Genomic DNA, 23,793 nt, shown 5'->3' on the forward strand with positions numbered 1-23,793 from the left:
CTTTTCGGCTCGTTTCCAAGAAATATGATGTAGAACTTTGCTTTGTACTCATTTCCTGGGCGCTGCTGGCGCTCATGGAATGTTAGTTATTGTTGACCCAACTTTTTTTAACCGAAGAAACTCGATTGATGTCTTTCTGAATTTTCTTCCTGAAATCATCGCGATTTCTAACCGTTGGGTGGAACATTTTGACGGAAATTAACGACAATCAATGATTTTGAATACACGGACGTCATTTAAATATTTCGAGGATGTTATTATTTTTACATATCATGGTTCTCCTTATAATCATCTATCAGATATAGCAGTTAATTAAGTTACTCATTAAAAGGAAAATTTCATTTCATTTCTTTCGATTTTTCGTTAGAATTTTTTAGTTTACTTCTGTCGTTGAAGCCGGCGTGTGAAGGAAAGAAAATGTAGTTGTTAATATGAAATCACGTATGGCAATTAATTTTTGAATTATACTGAGAAAAAATGTACTTCTGTGCTGCATTTTTTAAAAGTTGCACATATTTATTCGTCATATTACGGGGGAATGGTGGGTTGAATGACCTGTTATTGTGTAAACACGTGTATATTTTCATTCATACCTAGCTGGAGAAAATTCATTTAACTCCTTTTAACAGACATAATTGGTTTGCGCGATCTCGCGATAGATAACGTGGGTTCCTTATAAAAGTATGTTTTTATGACCATAATTTGCTACACAGGAAACTCTTCTTAATTTGTCTCTCGTAAACAACATATGTAGTGTAGTATTATGATCGTGGTAGGATTTTTTGCCTACAAGAATTCCCACCCTAAATCGACCTACTTTTAAGCTCTTACCCAGTCCTCTTTCGCTCATAGCTTGCGAATCAGAACTTCACCAGTTCTATAAAATTATAAGGTGATCATTAAAAACATTCTTCCATAGTACTCGATAATTTTTTTTCAAATTAGTTGTGCTATTAATTACTAGGTGCCTAAAATTTCCGTTTTCATGAAACAAGAAAACGTACTTAGATGCGAGAACCGAAAATTGTCATTTTATATGCAAATTTTATATGTGTAATAATTTAAGAACTGTAAGGGAAGATGGAGCAAGATGAGTGACAATTTCGATCAAAACAATAGAAGCAACAACCTTATTTTAGTATTTGTTTTTAAGTTTAACTTTGATGAAAATCATCTTTAGGTTAGTTAGTATTTCAATTTTTTTACCTATGATTCTACACAAAAAGTTTTTAAAAGCAAGTAGAAATAGTAGTTTGCTAAATTATCTTTGATCCTTCGTTTTTTTTTTAACGCTGATCATACGAGTTTAAATTAAAACCAATAAAATACAAAAAGTCAAGGTACGCTATCGTTCAATAATTTTTGTTAATATCTTCTATTGAATGTAGTTTTGGCGTGAAAATGGGGTCGCAGTTAAATATATATACAGTAATCCGTTTTCTCTTCATAACTGAAATGAGGTATTATTCTTCGAGACCGTCATCAACGGATGTAATAGTTTTGGTTTTTTGAAAATTATTTGTTATGATATTAAGTAAAAAAATATCTACATGCAATAGATCTATGATAAAAAATCTTCCCAATTTTTAATACTGAAGTCGTTTAGTTACGATATACACAGTAAAATTTTATGAAAAAAAAGAACGGTTTTACTTTTGCATAGTAAGTAACATGGCCGCCTGGACTAACTATATACCCATCTGTGCTGGTAGTGGTACAGATCAGTATTGCTTCATCTTCCAACAACTTCATATAGAGTTTATCTACACATTGTACAAAAAAAATAAATGAGATCAAAAGTTTTCATTTTTATCGCATAAAGTTGTACAACCATAATTTATTTGAAATAGAGTCTATATGTATATTTATATGTATATTGGACACTAAATACAAAACAATATATATATAGTAATATGGAGGATGATATTGTAGTCAGTTATAATATAACAAGTGATATGATTATTATCGATAATATTTCGAGTGAAACCGAGCTGCAGATTCAACGAGTGCGAAGCACGAGTTGGATGTGCTGCTTCGGTTTCACGAACCATATCTTCGATTATTAATCATATCACGAGTTATATTCAACATGAGAATATAATAAATGAACACATTTTTTGATAACAGAATTGATTTTGTCGTTTTGAGCTTGCCCCCAACGTTGGCAAGCCATAAAAGACAAAAAAATTTACGAAATTTTAACATTTGTCAATTTGACAGTTTTTAAATTTAGGTAGCAACAGACCACAATAAGGCAATAAAATTATTATCGCTGTGATAGACATGTAACTAAGGGCATGAACAAATTCTATTGGAAGAAATGGGGTCATGTGATTCATGAATTATATTCTCACCGATATATTTTTATTTATATTCATCCAAGCTAGCAAACATCAAAAAAACGAGACAACAGTTCATGGAAAAATGTTCATAACTTTTTATTTTTGAATGTCTATATAAATTAAACAAACAAAATGAACCCATCCTGCTTCAGATGTCTTTTTTAACTCAATGTTGTCTGTTACCAAATCCTGCCTTTTTATTCACCAAATGGAGGTTTAATTTTAATGTATCAAATTAGGAGTTGAGTTATATAAAATTATATAACTTGTATTTCACATTATCTTGCAAGTAGTTGTTGGCGAAGTATGTCATTCAGGTTTTTTTTCACATTAAAGTAACGTACCCGCTACTCCGTTTATTATACACCAGTTTTAAGAACCAGCACTCGTTTTATTATTTAATTGTTTATTAAATATTATATTCTTCGTAAGCAGTACTCTGACTGGGCACAAAAGTACGTATGTATGTAGTGCTCTCTCATCGTTACGGTTGGTGCAACATCGTAGACATCGTTAATTTTTTTTTTTTAACTTTTTAACAACGGCAATGCAAAATTGACGATATAGTATTTTCAGGTTTTGTGGGCCTGTGGATTAATTATTGGTTGGTGATTGGTCCTCGTGAAAATACGTTTCATCCCTTACTATGTAATTTTATTGCAATTTATAAAAAGGATCCGAAAGTGGCAGTTGTAGTTACCGAGTAATTTTAATACCCCTAGTTGTTTTCTGTTAGATTTGACTAGGTTATGGAGCTAAATAAAAAGTAGAAAATTCTTGTATACACTGTCACGGAAGTTCATGTACGTTAAATTGTTTTGAGTGACACAGTATTGCAGAATATAAAAATTACTTTCCCTTGGTAAAAAAATAAAAATTATCTTCAGTCGGTTTTAGATTCGGTATTTTATTTCGAAAGAGGTTTTGTTGTAAATTATACCGAAGATGTCGAGGGAGGCGCCATGGTCTACAAATAGCTGTACCGTTTAGTCATAGTCAATAATATCTGACTGAAACTGGGATATATTAAGATTTTAAGCAGACTTTGGCGAAGGTATACTAGAAACGCCCCATAACACTTTTGTCCGTGAATTAATCAAGGAGATAAGTCCGTCTTGCAGGTTTTGCAGGAGCCACAACAATAACATAAGTGTAGAATCAGTGTTTATCGCTCATCGTAACAGCTGTCTGTCTTCCATCCGGCCTATTTATGTTGATAGTGTCGACCATATGATTTTCTCTTTATGATATAGGTGTCCCAATATTATCAGTTTATAATACAAGCATGCTTCGCCGTCAAGGTGCCAGACATAATAAACACGATTGAGAAATAATCGACGAATGGAGGCCCCCTATATTTATTTATAATAATTGGCGGAAGATGGGTAAAAATACTTTCGAGGAACGAAATTAGAAACATAAGTTTTGTTCCTCGTATTGCATTCTTCGGAGTAGTTAGGAAGCAATAAAATAGCTATTACGTATTTGACGGCTTGTGACGCAACGGCGCGCCGATCTATTCTAAGCGATTCGACGCTCTACAAAGGGGAATAACTTTCAATGACCCCGTGTACAGACTTCTGCACTTCCGCTAAAGTTTCAGATTTTTCGGTTTTTGCTCAATAGCATTCTTTGGTTTACATTGCAGCTTGTTCAACAATGAAACATGACGTGGCATTGTATTCTGTTAATTTTGAATTATGCACATAATAGGCGTTCATTATCGGAACTCAGCCGAGACAATCCTACGATGACACCTGATGGCGACTGTAATACTGACATAATTTTGTGGCATTTTTCTCATCGTATAAAAGAGTAATTTGTCCAGACTATTTTCCTCAAATTACTTTATTATCAAAGAAAGAATGCAATTCAATTACCACGTAACGTTGCATGTGGTAAAGACACACAATAATGAAGGATGCAACTTTAAAACATTATCCAATTTAGAACATTCTATTCTTCACAGTTGTTCTCGTGACATCCTGGAACTGAACGTCACTTCCTATTCGCTAAGTAAAGTAGTCTTTGTTGCGTTTGACTACCCTTTACATCCGGAAAACGTATTAGCCGTTTCATGGGTTTTAAACCGGTAATAGGCGAGGGGACTACGAATATATTTAAATGTCTAACTAGTTTTCAAGTTCATGGGACTTCCTTCCTCGTACATGTTTTCTATACCGAAACTGAAATAACAGAATGCAGCTGAACATTTCAAACGATGAAAAACTCATGCAAAAGTACAAATGATTAAAATTAAACCATTCCAGCACTATAACTCACATGAGGTAAAATTTGTAATTAGTTATGTACATCTGACGTCACGAGCGCACAGCTGATCGGCACATTTAAGAAATAAACCAGTTTTTTTTTTGCTAAATTGCACTGTCAACACTTTTGATTTATTCAAATTGCGCATATTTCTGGTGCAGTCTGTAAAAGTGGTCACGGAACTCCATAAAATTGTGAAGACTGGCCTAGTAGTTCTTCTTTATAAGTACAAGATTACAAGATAACAATATACTTACTTAAAGTATTTCTGAATAAATTGTTTATAAATAAGGCCGTTGTACAGCAATTTTTGTACAGCTGCAAATAATAAACCGCGACAAAAAGGCGGTTTAATCGAGGGTAGTTTTATCGTTTTAAGAGTTTCATGGCAAACTTTAAGAACCAATGTGACATTGTAAGTATCTTCAATCTACAGATATACCACAAAAAAGACCTCTAGTAGACCATGAAATTTATTTTTTAAATAATGATGCTGGCATTGCAGCTATGGCAGTTACAGATATTTTCGTAAGCATAATTTATTCCAAAACCAAAAATACAACACCTGTCCAATTCATTTTAAAAACACTTGATCATATAATTTAATTATTCTAAGATTGGCACCACATAATTTGAGAGCTTCTTGTCACGGATTGTCAATTTTAATTTTAAAATGAAAACAAATTGTCAATGAAAATGAAGCCTTAAAATATTTTACACCAGAATAAATTACTAGAACTGACACTCACAACGTTTCCAGTTGTATTTTCGAAGAAATGTGGCGAAAACAAAGCACTAATCGATGTCACAAAATGGAATTTCCGTGTCAGTTTTTTCAAAGAAGTTCGTTAGTTTCTGAAAAAGAAAATGTCACATATTGGCATCAAAAAAGTGATACATGCTCAAGTTCGGGAAGTAGTTTGCAATGCTTGTGACTATATACGATTTTTTCCCGATGAAACTGCAGCGAAGAGAAAAGAACGTTTGCTCGATTTAGTTTACAAAGTATCCATAAATCTTTTCATCAAGATTTCAAAAGACCCAAGGTTAATCGTCGTCCTGCTGGAAGAAAAATGGGTTCACACCAAAATGCTCTATTTATTTTTTTAGGAGTAAAAGCGGTGACTACCACGGGACATAAATTCACAAAATTACTGCAGGTGGTTAACAGATAAATTAATTCCTAATGTACAATTACTAAAAGACATAGAAAACAACACATCGGTTAGAAATTGATAAATTATTGGGACAACATGGTCATCAAGTGTTAAGACTACCGCTTACCACCATATCACGCAGATCTTAACCTTATAGAAAAAATTTGGCCAATAGTGAAGGACAGTGTCGCCTAAAACAATGTTGCTTTTAAACTCAAGACAGCAAAAATTTTGGAAGAAAAATAATTTTCCAAGGAAAAATTTAAAGAAATTTGTAAAAATGTGTGAAGTCGCGAAGGTTATTGAAAAAACTGACTGTCAATTGGAAGTAAGGTTTCCACAGCTAATCGATTACAACGAATACACATCAAGTAACAATGATACAGATTTCGAATTTGTCTCTACAAATGATAAATGTTTGTTCATTTCTATTAATAAATAAAGCAATTTTAGGATATCATCTTATATCATATAATCAAAGAAAAGACCTCTACTAGGCTATGCAGTTATGTTTACAATAATGATGTTAGCAACACCAACGTGTTCCTTGTTCGGTTTGACATTTATAGCAAATAAATAACTGCAGCCCCAATATCATTTTAAAATAAATTTCACGGCCTACTAGAGAACTTTTTTTTCGATCATAGGGTATAACAAATATTGTCCTTGCCATTTCTATTGAATCATCGTGTGTTGATTTTGCTTAAAATTTAGTAATTTGTGACAACTTTTGGTTACTGGAGAACAGCTTTTAGTTAGAAAATTGCGTGCATGTGAACGTTGCCAAATTTGCAATCAACAAATGGTGTTTCAATAGAAATGACAAAAACTATGGGCGTTCCCAAAAAATGGTTTTAACCATGTTGCTCTATTAATCTAAAGATTCGCTCCACCAAAATTGTAAAAAGACCACCCTTTTAAGATTCTTAAAAACTGTGAAATATGTGTCAAAATTTAATTTACTAGCAAGTTAGTGTGTATCCCTTAACCACAGTGTATGTTGTATGAGAGACTTTCTTGGTGACGGTGTCAGTCGTTAAAAACGCACATTTTTTCTTTAGAAGTACATAAGTATTAGAGTAATAGTAATTCTGTCGCTGATCAATTCGCAAATCGTCAGTAATAAAAAAAAAAAACAATTTTGTGAAAAACTTCAAAGGCATTGATGTAATAAAAATTACGTCCACTTCTATTACTGTTAGAACACCAAGACAAAATTTCCTGTATGTATTAGATTTTAAAACATGAAGAAATGTTAATCAATGAAGATCGAATTTTAACAGCAGATGTGGAGTAACAAAGACCACTTATTATACATATGATAAATTGTGCTGGATTCATATGCCCCCTTATTCAGAAAATCGGTGTCTTTAACAACTGGCAACAGTGCTATGGAATCTCCCATGTAAAGTGCATTGCTCATATTCTCTTCGCCTCAAACTTAACGTGAACTGCATAATAGACGAATAGACGAATAAGCAAATGCGACTTTTACCTCAGACAGTTTCAGAATCTAAATAAAACTCCTGTCGGATAGCGCCACGGTAGCGGAAGACTCACTTTTGACATTTGTTGTTATATTAAGATCTTTATCTTAAAACCTTTGTGTTTTTTTTGCATGAGATGTGAACGAAAAACATTGCAACAGTCACCTTGTAACGATAACACTGCCGAATTTATACGATTAGTGGATTAGTTTACGTGTTTGTTTTAGCAGAGTGGTTTGTCCCAAAGAAAAAATCGAAATAGTTCCACTGTTTTAGTTGCAACTTACATACTTTCTTCAATACAACTTTGACGTGTTCGTTAATTTTTCATCGCGAATGTATGACATTTGAACGCTATTTTATTTTTCACAGCATTTAACTGTCGATGAACACGGTTAATGGCATTCGATGAGATTATTTGAAAAGTGTTGGTTTGCCACGGAACTTTAAAAGATAAATTCATCAATAAAATTCAGTACCGGCCAGGACAAGGAGTCGGCCTTGAAACAGTTTCAACCCCTGGAAAAACGTTTGAATACATAATTATAATTAAACTGAAAACTTGACTGATTTTATTCATTTAACGAACCCTTTCAAATTTTTTGAACCAGTTTGTTATCGCTTATTAATTCTCGAGCTTAAGGCATGAATGGCTAATTTAATGTTTTCTGCACGTTTTACTTCGTGCTCAATACGAAAATTGTGCCTCCCGCTTCCGTTTGTCTGTTGTCTGCCTTTCTGTCTGTCTGTTGGCGATTTTATTAACACTAACCTAAATATATTAATCTCCACCAAGAATTTTCTACCATCCGAAATTCTGCTAGGTAAATCCAACTTTAATTTTATAATTCTAACATTTTTAAATACTTTTCAAAGATACTAAAAACTTTATTTACAGTTTTTTTTTGCGCAGATACTGTAGTTTTAGAATCTACTAAATTTATTTTAAAAGAGACGTTCTAAAAGTAATTTTTTGACATGTAAAACATTTATAACAATACTAAGATGTTAATTATTGAATACTAGATTTTTTTTGCAATGTTATCTTTGTCAATGATGTTCTTTTAAATGTGGAAGGAAGGCAGTAAGTAATTATTACCTTAATTGCTTTAACTATTTCCCTATAAAATACCAATAAATTAACAGTATTTTGGTTGTGAATGGACAAAACTGTGCATGTACTCCTTGAACAAAATGTAGGGAAACGTTGAAAAACCGTATACCAGAAATAGCGGATCAAGAAATGAAACAAAGCACTTCTTTGTCCAGGGTCACAGAAGAAATCTCCTGGCTTATTTGATATAATAAGTAGTTGATCCGTACACACACCATTAGAATTGAATATGATTTTACTGATTTCTATCCAACTTACAAGACTTGATTATTTACACATACTGTATTTTTTTTTCTTTTAAGTGGTTCTCTCCAAGAAATACTTTTAATATCCGCAAAGAAGCGGATAAAAATTGTAAGTTTTAAAATTCAGACTCACACATATTACGTTTGTCCGTCGTAACGTCATTTTCATTCCATATTGTACTTTGCAAAACCCGGTGGTTTTTCTGTGATCAGACGATTTAATCACTAGTAAATTTACGGTTACCGGTTAACTGGTGCTGATTAAGTCGTAATCATGATTAAATTCCTGTCGATTTGCACCGTGCCTCAATTAGTTAATCGGATATTACGTGAGTGTGCATGGTAAAGTACCTTGGCAACACTGATGATCTAGTGGAAAAGTGTAATAATAGAATTTACCAATTCGAATTATTCATTTACATGATAATTCATTATCACAAATAAGTACTTGGAGACGTATATGTAGAAGTGTTCTATTAAAAAAAAGTTATGTGCTATGCCTTGAAAACAAAACACTGTACAGTCGGAAAATATTTTTTATCTACATGCTGAAGGTCTACGACTTTTTTATTTCTAATAAATAAGGACCGAGGACCGCGTCTTTAGTGACTCACCCTGTGTATAGGGAGAGTAAGACAACGAGATAGTTTGGAATTCATTCTTGAAAATTAAAAATTTTTGGTAGAAACTGCTACTAATAGGTTTACAATTTTAAATTGAAAGCTAAAGTTAACATTAAACCACAAATTAAGAAGTTCCATATTTAAAAAATAATTTAGTTACAAATAACGAACGGATTTAAATTTAGAAAACGATCATGGCATTTGTTTTAGCAGTAGCAGTGTTATTATTCATTCAATTTTCGTCAGCTGTTTTGAAATTTTCATTTGATTCGTTGAGTTAGTAGGTAGGTAGTTTTGGAATCGGTGGACGTTTATTGTTTGTTCATTTTTATAGCGATCTTGCGGAAAAACACCTGAACACTCGTCTTTGTTAACGACACGCTATTTATTGAAATAATCTCTTAAAATAAGTATGTATTCATTAAAATTGTTCAACAAATAAGTTATGGAACATAATTTTCGACTTCACTGTGTTTGTTATTGCATTACATAATTTGCTGAAAAACTAATTTTAATATCACTGATGATATGAGTGCAGTTTGTGATATGTAGGTACACAGAAAATCTTTCGTTACTGTAACTACGGCTTGAGACACCCCATTCCTCATTTGCGTATTATCTAGGGTGGGTTGCGTAATTATTGTAGTTGTAACAGATCCACAACTATTGTATTAGAAAAACTCAATTGTTTCTACATTAATCACACCTTTATTGTCGGTTTATGTAGCTGTTTATATTCAATTTATATTCTTACACGTATTACAAAATGTTAAAGACATAAAAATGTGATTGGTACCTTGCTTATTTATGTGTAACTGAGGCGTCATATCCACACAACATTTACCAATAGTTGTTCTAGATCCAAGAAAACTATGACATTTTTACGTCAACACTCTAAATCAGGTCAAAATACTCTATTTACTGAAAAACAAAATTTCCGTGGAATTTTGTTAATGTGCTTTCAGATCAAAAGTAGACGTTTCAAAATATAAATTATTAGGTATTATTAAAGTTACAGTGTGCCATCTTTCACTTTTGTATTGTAACTACGGTTTACTAGTAAATAAATATGTAAAACCCTTTATTATTTTTTTGGCCGATCGGAATAAAGAAGTTTGTAACCAAGTGGACTATAAAAGGAAATAAGACACCTGCCTCGAAACATCTGTCTACTGCACGCGTGTATTCTTTAGTTGCACCTTGCCTTTTTGATTGGCAACGGATTAAGATTTTGATTCTTTGCGGAGCATTTTCGAATTGAAAATAAGTAATATGACGATCAAATAGATGTCCATTTCAGTTAGTGAAAAACAAACAATTTTGTAAATTAGTTATTTTGCTTTTTGGTTTTTATTAAAAAAATAATTGTCACAAGAAATTGTTCTGATATGCATCTCACGTACCTATATTGTATCGTTACTACTTTGAATTATGTATTAATTTAGTGTGAAAATAACGTACCAAAAGTAACATTGAATTTCACAGTTTTTAATTAAAATTTGCGAAAGTTTGTTACATTGACAGCCTTCTAACTAATATAAACACTGATATTACTTACATTATCTAGGTTTTGGAATATTTCCCGGTAGCTTCCTCCAACCGGATAATTATTTTATTTTCATAATTCATAATACTCTCAGTCGTCCTCAGTTTTCCTATTTTTACAAAGATAGTAAGTTAAGTTCTTCTACAAGTAGCAATAATAAAAACATTAAAAACTATGTTAATCATAAAATATAAGTTTGTAAAAAAGGATTTTAACTTTTGCTGATTATTATTAAAAACGGTTCACCATTGGTATTTTCAATATCTTTGGACTTCTTATGTCATAATTTTCGATTTTTCTTTTACAATATTTATCCGTGTGTTAATTTTTAGGTTTTTATGATATCTTAATTCTGAGCACTGCTTTTGTATGTACTAACTGCAAGGAAAAAAAGTTTAGTTTTCACCTTATTCATTTATTCTTTATTACATTATTGATGCAAGCAAGCAAATGCAGTTTGATAGTTATGGGTGTTTGTTTTCGCTCTCAAGAAGTATCTTATTAGGGTTATTCACTAAACGAACGAACATCCACTGTGATCGTTTCGAAAATCTTTTTGTGTCTTAAAGTTGTACTAGCTTAGTGTTATGATTAAAAAGGTGTAATAATGATCATGTTTGAAAAATGGTGCGTTTATGTATAAATCAAAATGCCTAAAGCGAATTCTGGAAGTTATGTTTACTTTTTTATAAAGACTGAATGACTTACTTACCCGTTGGTGACGCTTTGTCCCACACCACATATCAAAAACTATGTGATATTTAAGATATTGAAAATATATTGATCCTCAGCAATTAAAAAAAGAATAGTCAGCTTGCTTGCATGGCTTCATTTTATTGAGATTCTGTAGGTATATTCTTAACAGATTATTTTCTGAGATTTAAACAATGAGGAGAAAGTATTACACTAATTATTGAGACTAAGTAACTAAAAAAGTGCTTGAAAAATCTGGATGTATCATAAAAATCGTATTGCAAAATGCAACGTTTGCACAGGTCGTGTTTGAATAAACAAAATCGTCCAAATAACGTACTATTTGCTATTCTGTTTTCCTTATTGGAATTCACACTGACATTCATTCGTATTACAAATTATTTTTATTCATATCCAAACGGCAGAAAGAACTATGCAGTCTCAGAAAATTTATTTTATGCCTTGGTTTATATAGTGTCATTACCACATCCAGAAAGTAAATTGTTTAAGAATTGTATTTCATGGGATCTTCATCGGACATGAACGTTATTTAATAGTATTGCAAACAATCACCACGTCAATTTGATTTTTCGTAAGTGACTTGTAAGGAACGAGAGTATTAAATCATTTAAAAAATCTTTCTATTTTGTAAATTTTAAATAATATTTAATACTTGGCGAAATTATGAAATATCATACAATTTTCTATAGGGACGATCGGACAAATTTTATTGGAGTTTTACCATTGCGGGGTCACATTTGTTCGAAAAATAATTTTCTAATAACCAGAATTTTTAAATGTAACGGTAAGTGATGCATTGTGCCATCATGGTGGTATGTACTGTACGTTGTAAACAATGAGAACTTTTATCTGATCCTTTACGTATAACAATATAATATCTTTTATTGAAAGCCAGTGTTTTTAAGTTCTTTTACTATTGATTCATCGTAAGTATCGAAACATTGAAAGTATAAATAACTCGACGTTCTTCGGGATTAGATATGAATGTTTGTATTCCTGCTGGTATTTGTTGCTGATACAATTCAGTAAATCATATTACGTTGTTAACTTCTGGCGTCGCATTTCCGTTATAACGTAGACACTATCTTTATTGTAATTCAAATATTGGGTGGGTACCTTCATGCGTATTGGAAAATTATCAAAACCGATGGATTCAGCGAAGTCGGATGTTTAGTCGGTTTACTGATTAGTACAATATGACTTGTAAGTCACTAATTTTGCGAGTAAAAAAATTGTGTAAATGTGTTTAACATTCTCCAAAAAATAAGGCAACTGTTAACTAAAAGGCCATGAACTACCCTCTATGAAACAGTGTTGAATTATCCTGACAAGAAGGTATTTGTGGTGATGTTATTGGGGATATCCCCTATCTGCTCGTATGAATACTTTGGTCGGGATATTTGTGGACAGTCATTAGTTTGACATTCGTCATGCCGCGCTTTTTGCAACCCCACCTAATAAATTTTTAACTTCTTAACTCGTTTTAACTAAGTTTTAACCCCGACAACTTCATCCGTGAACTGTTGGGCGCTTAAATAAATGTGTCGGCGAGTATAACAATGAAATTACATAAAAATCGTGTACATACCTACATATGATTTGCCCAAATAAGTGCATAACGTGTTTTATTTAAAAAAATGACGGTCGAAGTTATTATGTTCCGTGTGAAGATTTGTTTATTTGATAATGTTACGCGTTGAAAGCGATTCCATCGGATAATAATTTACAGTACAGAGTTTAACAGAATTGTGTCTTTCTATTTAATTTTGATATGTAGGATGTTTATAAAAATGTTTATAGCAAATATTGCATTTTAGTTTAGGTTCATTTTTACGAATCCTAATATTTTTTTATACTTAAAAAATAAAAAAGTCAATTGTTTGCTCAGTGATCTAGTAACAGATCAATATGGGTAGAACCTCTTGCATTGGTACACTTGATATATCGTTTGTTAAAGGATACCCCAATTTTGGGTTCAAATTCCAACAATGAAACGCAGAACCGATACTTTCAAAATGAAAGTGATGTATACTTCTAACGTTTCTTCAAAATCACAAACCATTAAATTCCATTACATTTTTAACAGAATTCTTTTATTTTATTTTTCAAACAGATGCCGTTTGGGAATACTTTAAATGTTCCTTACTTATATAATAGGTATTCATGAAGAATTTGCAAAGGCTTTCACTAACGAGAACATGCTTCACGGACGATAAATTTTAGTACATCTTGCTTGCAGAAACTAAGTGAATATATAGTAAACATAAAAATTTCAAAAATTAGATACATTGTTTTAAAAATAATATTAGAACTATATTACTTCATTACTTTATATTTTTGTACTTAATTCATATGCATCCTCTAAACGAAATGTCCAAAAATTACACAGATAAGAATTGTTTGAAATTCTCTTTGGGAGGGGTATTTTTCAACCGTAAAAACTTGCAAATCAATCTACCTTTTCTACATAAAAAAATATGTTTTCGTTGTAATAGTAATATAAAATTATTCATTTTCTTTATTTCAATTCAAATGATGCTATCGGAAACCAATTTAATATTCAGCATGAAGCTGGCCAGCTTCCTTCCTGTAGTTAATCGACTCAAAGCTTAAACAGTTTTTCCTCACTAAAACTGGCTACATCCTGCAATTTTTTTAGATGTTTGAACTTGAAACTCGTATGCTGGCAACTTTCGGGATGAAAGTAATGCCAACATTACAAAAATATTCCATGGCAGCTAAGTCGGTGCCTTTGTACAAGTGCAAGACACCATCACTATCGGTCTTCCTTCGATTGTAGTTCGAGATGAGAAAGAGTAACAAAATGATCGTGGAATCCTCTCAGGCACGTAGCGAGGAATGCGTTTAATAGTCTGTCTGGGGACAAAACGAAGCGTAAAAATAACTGTTTCGTCGACTATGTAGTGTAGTTTTTTATTCGCGAGTGGGCGGAAATATTTATGAATCGATTTGGTTACAGAAAGGCGACTGAATGTACACGTACGTACCAACTGGACCTTCTTCTCGATGTGTGGTGCTGTGGTGTGTCGCAGTGGGATTCAATATAGCATCTGATTACGGCATCTCTCTGCAGTTGCGCAAACGATTCGTGATGGTTAAGGTGGTGTTTTGTGCCATTAAAAACTCGTGCTCATTCGTTGGCCCGCTGTGGTGAGTAGATCTACATTCCAACAGCCTATAGCTTCTTATTTTTATTTCCGATACCTTGACAGAAAATCGTCTAATGCGAAAATGTCAGGGTGTGCTCCCGTTTCGTATTTCCTACTACGTGATTTTTTTGCACATTCGCACCCTAACGTAACTGTTGCTGATCGTTTATTTTTGGCATGTGCATTGCATTTATGCATCTTTTCCGATTCTCGTAAAGTTTCGTAAGTACATTGCAGCAAATATGAAAACAAGACTGATATGAAGTTAGATCAAAAACACATACCGAAATGGAGTGAATGCAATTTGCAAACGAAGAAATTGCGAGATCTGAAACCAGCAGCTGACCGTGGGACAGGCGCCCGTGAAAAAGTCGCACGGTCTTTGCGCAAGCGTATTACAACCAAATATCTTTAGAGATACCGGGACAACACAAACGTTAAAAACTTGTCGACGGGCCCCATATACTCATATTTTATTGGATCGCTGATAAAAAAGTACCGAGTCTCATCAATGTCTGCCGAAAATCCATCGATACGTGGGTGCAAAAGTGTATTCGTCGCTTACAAAGCCCACAAGACTATGACTTGTTCGGATTTTGTTCTGTATCAAAAGGCACTAATTACTAAGGTTTAGGTGTTCTTATCTATGAATTATGTCTTCAAACTAGCAGTAAGGGTTGCCATAATTTCATAGCGGAATATGAGTTATTCAGGCGGTGTATATTTTTACTGTGTTGCAACTATTTATGGGTAAAAAATGTTTTCGATTTTTTTTCTTTTCCTTAACAAAAAAAAAAAAAAACGGGCACATATGTTGTAGGTATTATTAGAATTCTTAAATTTCGATGAAGCATGATTTTAGGTCGCCAAGACTGGACATGTATGATTTGTCGTTCATCAAAAAACGCAGTAACGTTCTTCTATTAGAGGTAAAATCTGAATAATTGTAGCCTTCGTAGGTATTTAACAAAAACATAGTTCTCACAGGTCCACTACCATATCTAGCAAATTTACGAACGTAAACTAACGGCATATGCACTAACAACATGATTTTTAGTCAGTCACACGATCTATTGCTGCCTTGTTATTTTATTAAAATATTTTTTGATGCTGACCGAATTCCATCGCGCAATGTTACTATTTTATTAATAGTTTTGCCGTAGTTGCCTACATTATTTGGTCACAAGGCTTACGAACTTTATCTTGTTCTATTTCTATTAGTTACTTCCGTATACAACTCGTATTTATTATGTGCGATTACGAATTACTTGACATACGCTAGGCCAAAAATTGTTTTCATTGTTGGTTTACCACCATCTTCGATCCATTTTCACTTCGTTACAGCTAGAGAAGGCAGCAATCGTCGTATAGTCCATTTCGTTAGTGAATTTTCCAAACCAAATAAAATTTTGTGTATAGCGGGAATTTTATGAAAGGAATTCATCTCACAAACTAAGTCTAAACAGTTCATGCCATTGTGGGAATATTTTTTCTTCTTGAGCGTATGCTAATGTCTAAATTCATATTTTTTGATGTTTTATAAAGCCTAGGGTACAAAACAATAGGGCTCCCGTTTCCGTCTGTCTGTCTGCTGTCTGTGTCGATTTTTATTACACAAAATATCCGGACCGATTGGTCTCAAATGCTGTATGTATGTATGTTAGGAATATTGTGTAGACAGTAAAACGCTAACCAAAATTTGTCTCATTATCCCCACCAACAATGTGATGACGTCACCTCAAAATATTTAATAGTAAATGTTATAAAAGATCGTACGCTTACAGATGTGCTTTATGCATCGGCTTTGACTTTTTACCCTAGACGTCCATATTCTTCAAAAATAAAAAAAAAAATCTATAACAACATTTTGCAAAAATTGTACTTTGAAACTGCAAAAGCGAATGCTCTGAAATTTTGGAAACGTTTTAAGTTTGTCGTAAGCAAGGTAAATCATAGTCAATACTTAAATTTTATCAATGCATTCATATTTTTTAGAACAACTTATACAAGGTGACTAAAAAAATAATGAATGAGACAATTTATCACCCTATTTTCTCAGAAATTTGTGTATATGGTACTGTTCTTAGTATTAGACTACACCTATTCATATTGGTATACGTGTCTTTCCAAAAATGTTGATGACGTCATCACAAAATTTTATAGAAACACTCACTTGCTTTTTTACTTGTACTTTAGCAGTCCACACATAAATACCCCCCTGGGGGTTATCATAAAAAAATCCACAAAATTAAATTTTATAATTTTTCGAAGAAGCTCGATTTGTTCGTTTGGGAGATAGGAAGGTTCTATCTAAATTGCTTTAGACGAATGTTTCATTTGAATTATGTTAGTATTAGGTAAAATTGACAAAATTTGTCGTCACCATTGATTGTATAATCTGTATCATAGTGTAACTCATTGGGGTTGGATAAAAAAAACTAAAACCCTAATTAGACATTCATTCAACAAATTAACCAGAGGAGAAAATTGGTGTGTACATTTTGCTCTGTTTATTGTAGTGAGGGCACGGGGGCGCGAAAGATACATCAGATTTTGGGAAACTTATATATTACATATTTGGTGAGTGATATAAAAATGATTATGTATGTAATGATAATATTTCTAATTGTCACTTTGACGTTTAAAAGATTTGCACGTCGCAACCAGTGTCAGCATCAAAAATGACAGAACCATAAAAATAGAATGTTACAATACTTAAAAGATATTCTGGCCTCAGCAGTGCGTACAAGAATTTTAGAAAATCATCAGTATATTGCTTTGCTCGTTTTAGGTTGGATTTACTTCGCAGAATTTGAGATGACATCATCACATCTTTGGGAATGTACAGAGAGATTTAAATTTTTTTGATGTACAAGATGTTGCTAAAATATATCCACAAGTTTACAACAATTATTATCTGTCTAATAAAGAAGCTATGAAACGTCGATAAATGATGACACTAACCATAATGAGTTAAATCATATTACAATATTTCCTTAATTTAGGTACATTAGAAAAAGGAAAACGAGTGCATAATTTATCAGATGCACCATAATTATAGGAATTGTAACAATTTATGGTTACTTAAAATCAAAAGTTAACTAACAATATATTTTATAATGAATTACATACTAACATGACGTAGATTTGTTATTTAAACTAATTGCGTTTTTCTCAAATATCTTTGCTTTGGCTTATCAGGTGTACATTAAGGTATCATGGTCCCATTTATTAAACTGCATTTGCGACAACAAAGGAAAAACGCTTTTCTGTATACATATTTTACAACTAATTTTGGAAACTACCTAACCTACTAATCCTAGCGCCTTGCATTCCCATTTGTTCGGATTATGAGCATTGGGTTGTGGTTAAATCTAATTGCAAGAGCATGAAAATCTGTTTGCTGCTTCAGCTGCAAATTGTAATTTTGAAGCCTACCGAATTTTCTTACGAACTGAAAGGGTGGAATCTTGACAAAGACAATTATAACGGGTGTTCCATTTAAAAATCACTCAGAGTAGGCGTTGGAATATCATTTGACACAAACGGCATGTCTGTTCTTATAACATACAGCATATAACAGGTTATGTTTCTGCCCAATGGATGGAAAGAACAGACATGACGACTGTGTCAAATGAAATTCCAACGCCTTCTCTAAGTGATTTTTCAATTGAACACCCGTTAGTATAAATAGGTACAATAACTCCACAACAGATAGATACTTTAATTCAAAACAATGAAGGATGTTGTCATTGACTTCAAATACAGGCCGTTTAGATTAGGTATTGAGAAAAATCCATAAATAGGTCAATTTTAAGTTTGAGGGGAACCCATTTTGATGTCAGACCTCGATCTTGTCACGTTGTCCCTGATCCCGATATCTTATTAACTTATTACTCTGTTCCAAAATAAGTGTCCGAGGTTTTGTTTAAAACGTAGTTGCTAGGTATATGTGAAATGCAATATTTTAAGGAAAAAAAAATGAGGTTTTGAGTTATTATTAATTTTTTATTCTGTAGGTAAAACTTCCTGCGGCAGATACTGTTTTCTGTATATGTATTTATGTACATGTTACAGTGAAAGCTGGAAATACAGTGAATGCTAACAATCACTAGGGAATAGCATTCACTAGTCAAAAGTTCTCAGAAAATGCTAGCATTCCCTAGTGATTGTTGGCATTCACTGCGTTACCAGCTTTCACTGTAACATATACCGTGCATCTTTTTACAAAGTGGCCCTAGGGATTCCTATGTTAAAATTTTATACCCCATGTTAACTTACGTTTGAATAAAGATTCAGAGTTGAACATTTTACTGAATGTCACTTGGGTCATCTTTTGTCGATTCTATTAAAGGTCATGCTTTGAATTAAAATATTTCTTAAAAAAAAATTGGAAATTTTTGTCGGTAATATTATAAGCAGCCACGTAAAAACAGACATTTACTGGACTTTTCTAAAATTTTGGAAATGATCAGTGATGGATACATTAAAGGCTTATAAACAGAGAAATTGTGCAAAATTTTGCTGCAGCGTTCCCACTCGTCCCATACCCGTCAAGAGCACAATTCAAAAATTTTATGGCAGATTTATAAATACTGGTTTTCTCTTATCTTTTATTTTCTTCGTTTATGCCTGAATTCCATCATTCTGTTTCTTTTACAAAAAACTGCAGCTAAATTAAATGGTTAACATAACAAAACTAGAAACTTGGGAAGAATCAATCATTTGGGACTGTCTGCAAGTAATTCCAGCAGCTTTGTATAATGTGCGGGAACCTTTTGAATATAAACTCGTGCCTTTGTATGAAAGTCAGTTAAGCTTATTTTAAACGCCTTATGAAATGAAAGTTAATAATAAAAATTAATGTAGTTATTAGTTAAAACATTATTTCATTATAGTGAACTTAAAATATGTGTCGTTAATGGAAAATTTATTAACGATTTGAGGGAGATATAATATTTCTAGAAATATTTGAAAATAGAGTTAATTAGGTACTTGTGTTTCACAATGGGACATACAGGCTTTATAATCGTAAGCATATTTGTGTCCCATTATGAGAACAATAAAAATGATCTCCAAATATTCCTATAAATAATATATTTACTGTGGTTAGAAATCATTAAAACCGTAAAAGACATGTTTTTTAACAGTACACTATGCGTTACAAATCCTATTCATGTTTGATAAAGAAAATAAAGGTTTGTTTTTTTTTAATTTAAACATAAAAGAATGTAATCCATTTTTTAAATAAATGAAAAAAACTACGAGAGTATTAATAAAATTTTTGGATTGGTGATTGTTGAGGCAGGGGGCAATGTGACAACGTCAAATTTGGCAACAAAATGTACACCTATATAAATAAAATCGGTTTTTGGATTTTTCTCAAGTTGAAAATCGAATTATACTTAGTAGCGTTGTGACTCCTGCGGCAAAATGGCGTGTATGAAAATTTTATTAGTTTGATTAATACGTTGGTTTATCATCTTTTTTAATGTTTTTGGTACTACCGCGAGATCGAAAAAGAAATTAGTCAAAGTTGGTCATGCAGGACAAGACGTTTGTAGTAATTTAATGTTTTTTTATTAAATGTCAAATTGACAGTTTAAAATTAGAATTATGACACCTACCGTTTTAAAACAAAATAAATCAAACTCACCGTTTTCCAATTTTGTCCCATTTCTGAAGCAAGATTCTAACAAAAAACTTTAATTTCGTTTGATAAAATTGCAAATTACTTTTGTCAACGTAACGTTTAATGAAAAATTATTTTAAACTAAGACAAACGGCTTTTCGTGCATGGCCAACTTTAACTAATTTCTTTTTCAATCTCTGTATTTCTGTATTTTTGCATGTGATCTTTGGACTTATGCTTCCTAGAAAAGTTATGGTATCGCTAAATTGCAGAAGAATATTAAAGAATGTACCATTTGTAGTTAAGATTTTGTGTTAACAAATGGCCAACGTTAAATGTAGTTTTTAGTCTGGCAGTGTATTACAATAAAATAACGTGTGATTGGATAGTTTTATGTACTTCCCGTTGCCAATAGCAAATAAAACTTTTTAATAAAATGGAGTTACTTCCATCAAATTGATGTTTAATGCTGTACTGTAATGTAGGAGGTGGAAAAGTTTTTTCATCAAGGGACGCTGTGATCAGCGCACGTAAGGCATGATAGAGAACTAATATAGAGAGTTAATATACTGGAAAGAAATGGAATAAGGTTACGTATGTTTATCACAGCCTTCCTTTGTTTTGGATCATACTGTAAATGTTGTAATAACCGGAAAAAATATTTTTATCTAAACTGTAATTCTCAAGTTAGGTTCTAGTTCTTCCTACTTTATTAATATTTTCTATTTATTCAATAATTTTTTGTTGTTCTTGAATTAAATACATGTAAAATAGAACGAAATTTTAAATGAGTATCTGACATCCGGATTCTTGGTCATAGGTTATCGAATGTTGATAGTTCTAATATTATACATATACACGATTGAGCGCATGGAGTGACGTTGGATTCTAAAATAACAAAATATAATTTATATAATTTAGTATATATATAACATATCCTTTTATTTATAAAGCAGCTTTTATAGTCGGGAAAAGTAATCATTATTATGTAAAGTGCAGTTATTGGTTTTTACGTGCAAGGATTATTACTGTTATTTAAAGAAAAGCAGCAAATTTATCGTAAAAATTTATGTGTTTTACATGCGCAAATTTTCAGTATAACTTTGTTAGCGCTGGACAAGCAAGCTCCAGAAGACAAGTAAAATTTACTGCTAACTAAAGAGTAATTTTTGTTGATCGCACGTTATTATACATGATACATAATAATTGATCATCATTACAAATTGAGAGAAATGTTGAACATCAAATGCTTCAAGTAACGATTGAGGACTTGACAATCCAGTACTTAGTAACCTTTAAAATAGACTTCCAGCTCTAACCGCATGAGAACATCATTTTGTGCGATTGTTTTAAATAATGGAATCGATAAATATTTTGATTATTTTCTTGCAAAATATAATATAAATGTAAAAAAGATTCATAATTCCTTGAATTGAACATAATTGAACATAGCGGTTGTAATTTTGCCCATCCGATAGTTGGGTATTTCGTACCCCAAAAATTTCGTTTTTTGGATAAACCATTCTTTCCAAATTAGCATGTTTCTTTCCATTCTACTCAAGGCCATGTGTTATTCTTTATTTCTTTTTATTAAACTTTAAAATTATTTTTAACCCAATTGGAAACAAATTAATAATATGTTTTGTTAATATGTCTTCTTTAAATTTAAACTAAATCTTTATTTAATTTGCCACATATTTAGAGGTGTCTACGTATTTTTTATTAGATTTTGCAAATTTTTACTTACGTGTAATAAGCATTCACGTTCGGTAGAAGTAACTGACAGAAACTTTTCTGTGGTTAAGTTGCAATCTTAAGATCACTAGAAATTTAAGATTGGCATCTACTGTCTAATTTTCTAATTCAAATGTCAAATCTGAATTGTGTGGAAAAAACGAAGTTTTTCTAATTTCAACACGCTTCGTTTCTAGAAAATCCTTAAATACAGCGTGGAAACAGTTTCCATAAAAGTAATCACGAGAAAGCTCATTTTAAAGGAAAAGAAACAAGAAATATTTCGTGGTTTTCAAAAAATTGGGTATAACGGAAACAGTTAAACTGGTGGCAGAAATATTCTCCGCAAAGTTCGCTAGTGTTGTCGAGTGTTTTTCGAATTTTAAAATAATACAGATACAGCGGCGCTTGTGCCGTTAATATTATAAACAGAATCAGAAAGACGACTACGCAGATTTATATACCTACATGCTTTGTTGGTTCCGTTCTACAATTGGTTTTTAAGTTTTATATAATCGTTATTGTTTTGTAAGAGGTAAAACACTTGGCTTTGAAAATAATTGTACATAATACACGTATAAATTTAGGTTTCCGAAGGCGAAGTTTTTCACATTTTAAACACGTTATAGCTGCCAGAATCAAATTTCTAAGGCGGTACCTATCTCCAATTGCGTGATTGTGGTGAAGATTTACTTTTCATTTTCTTGAATGAGACATGGATATACCAGAACGGATCCATGGTGAAATGATGATGACATCAAAGCTTGTCCTCCTAAAAAAACTAGTGAAGGGAAAAGATTCAAAATTTTACATGCGGGTTGCTCTTTGGGCTTTTAGAGGGATGCGATTTTCTCCTTGGTTCAAAAATAGATTCACCAGATTACCACAAAACCATCACATTTTCGATATTTGACCTTTACTTACTTACATGTCACATTTTTGATAGCTACTTTCTGACATTCCAGTAATACATTATACACTAGAACAATTATGTCCGCAGTTACACAGCTTAAAAAAAAAAGTTACCAAATCTAGTTACATCTACCGAACGTGAATTCCTTATATGTGCCCAACTTCGACTATTTTATACATGTCATTTGACGAACGCATCCTTAGATACCCCGATAAATTAACAACGTGTTTTACAGTTACTAATGTTTAAAATTAAATCTGAAGAAATAGAATCAAAAGTCGTTTTTATGTTTCTGTGCTGTGACGATATATGGCGGAGGGGCAGTATTTACGAATTCCTCTCGTGTCGTATCTAGTGGAAGGAACTCGCATAATCTCAATCATGGATATTTAATTTTGTTTGTAATAATGAATGAGGTAGGGATTTATACACATTTATAACATTATGTTTGATTAATGATTTGCCATGATTACAGTAACCTTAAAACGGCTGCAACATTTAAAAGCATTCGGTTTTGCAGTTTCTGGTTTATTCAATAAAATAAATTGACTCATTCACTATTAATTTTTTATTTACCCTGTATAAGCAAATTTAAAAAATATTAATGCAATGATAATTCACAAGTATAGACTCATCATATTTGTACATTTTAGATATATTTTGATTAAAAATTTATCATGCCCATAATAATTTCAAAGTCTGTAAGATTTTAAAGCATTCGATTTTGCAGTTTCTGACTTAATCAATAAAATAAATTGAGTCATTAATTAATTTCTTTGAGTCATCATGTATAAGCAGCAAATCTAAAAGTTATGAATGCAGTGATAAATCACAAGTATAGACTC

General features: G+C 32.1%; 1 long non-coding RNA gene across 2 annotated transcripts in view; it reads left to right on the forward strand.

The window, feature by feature from the left end:
• Window positions 1-23,793, forward strand: part of LOC135135545 (uncharacterized) — a 48,458-nt gene that overhangs the window by 13,906 nt on the left and 10,759 nt on the right. The window contains exons 2-3 of one of the 2 annotated variants that reach the window (XR_010281596.1): window positions 14,480-14,670; window positions 14,733-14,796. This is a non-coding gene — a long non-coding RNA (uncharacterized LOC135135545). Of the gene's footprint in view, window positions 1-14,479; window positions 14,671-14,732; window positions 14,797-23,793 lie in introns of those variants that run through there. The other variant, XR_010281595.1, reaches the window with a different exon arrangement.

The sequence above is a fragment of the Zophobas morio genome, unplaced genomic scaffold (genome assembly GCF_036711695.1).
Source record: "Zophobas morio isolate AGI-343-1 ecotype UQ-CSIRO unplaced genomic scaffold, CSIRO_AGI_Zmor_V1 ptg000024l, whole genome shotgun sequence".
NCBI lineage: Eukaryota > Metazoa > Arthropoda > Insecta > Coleoptera > Tenebrionidae > Zophobas > Zophobas morio.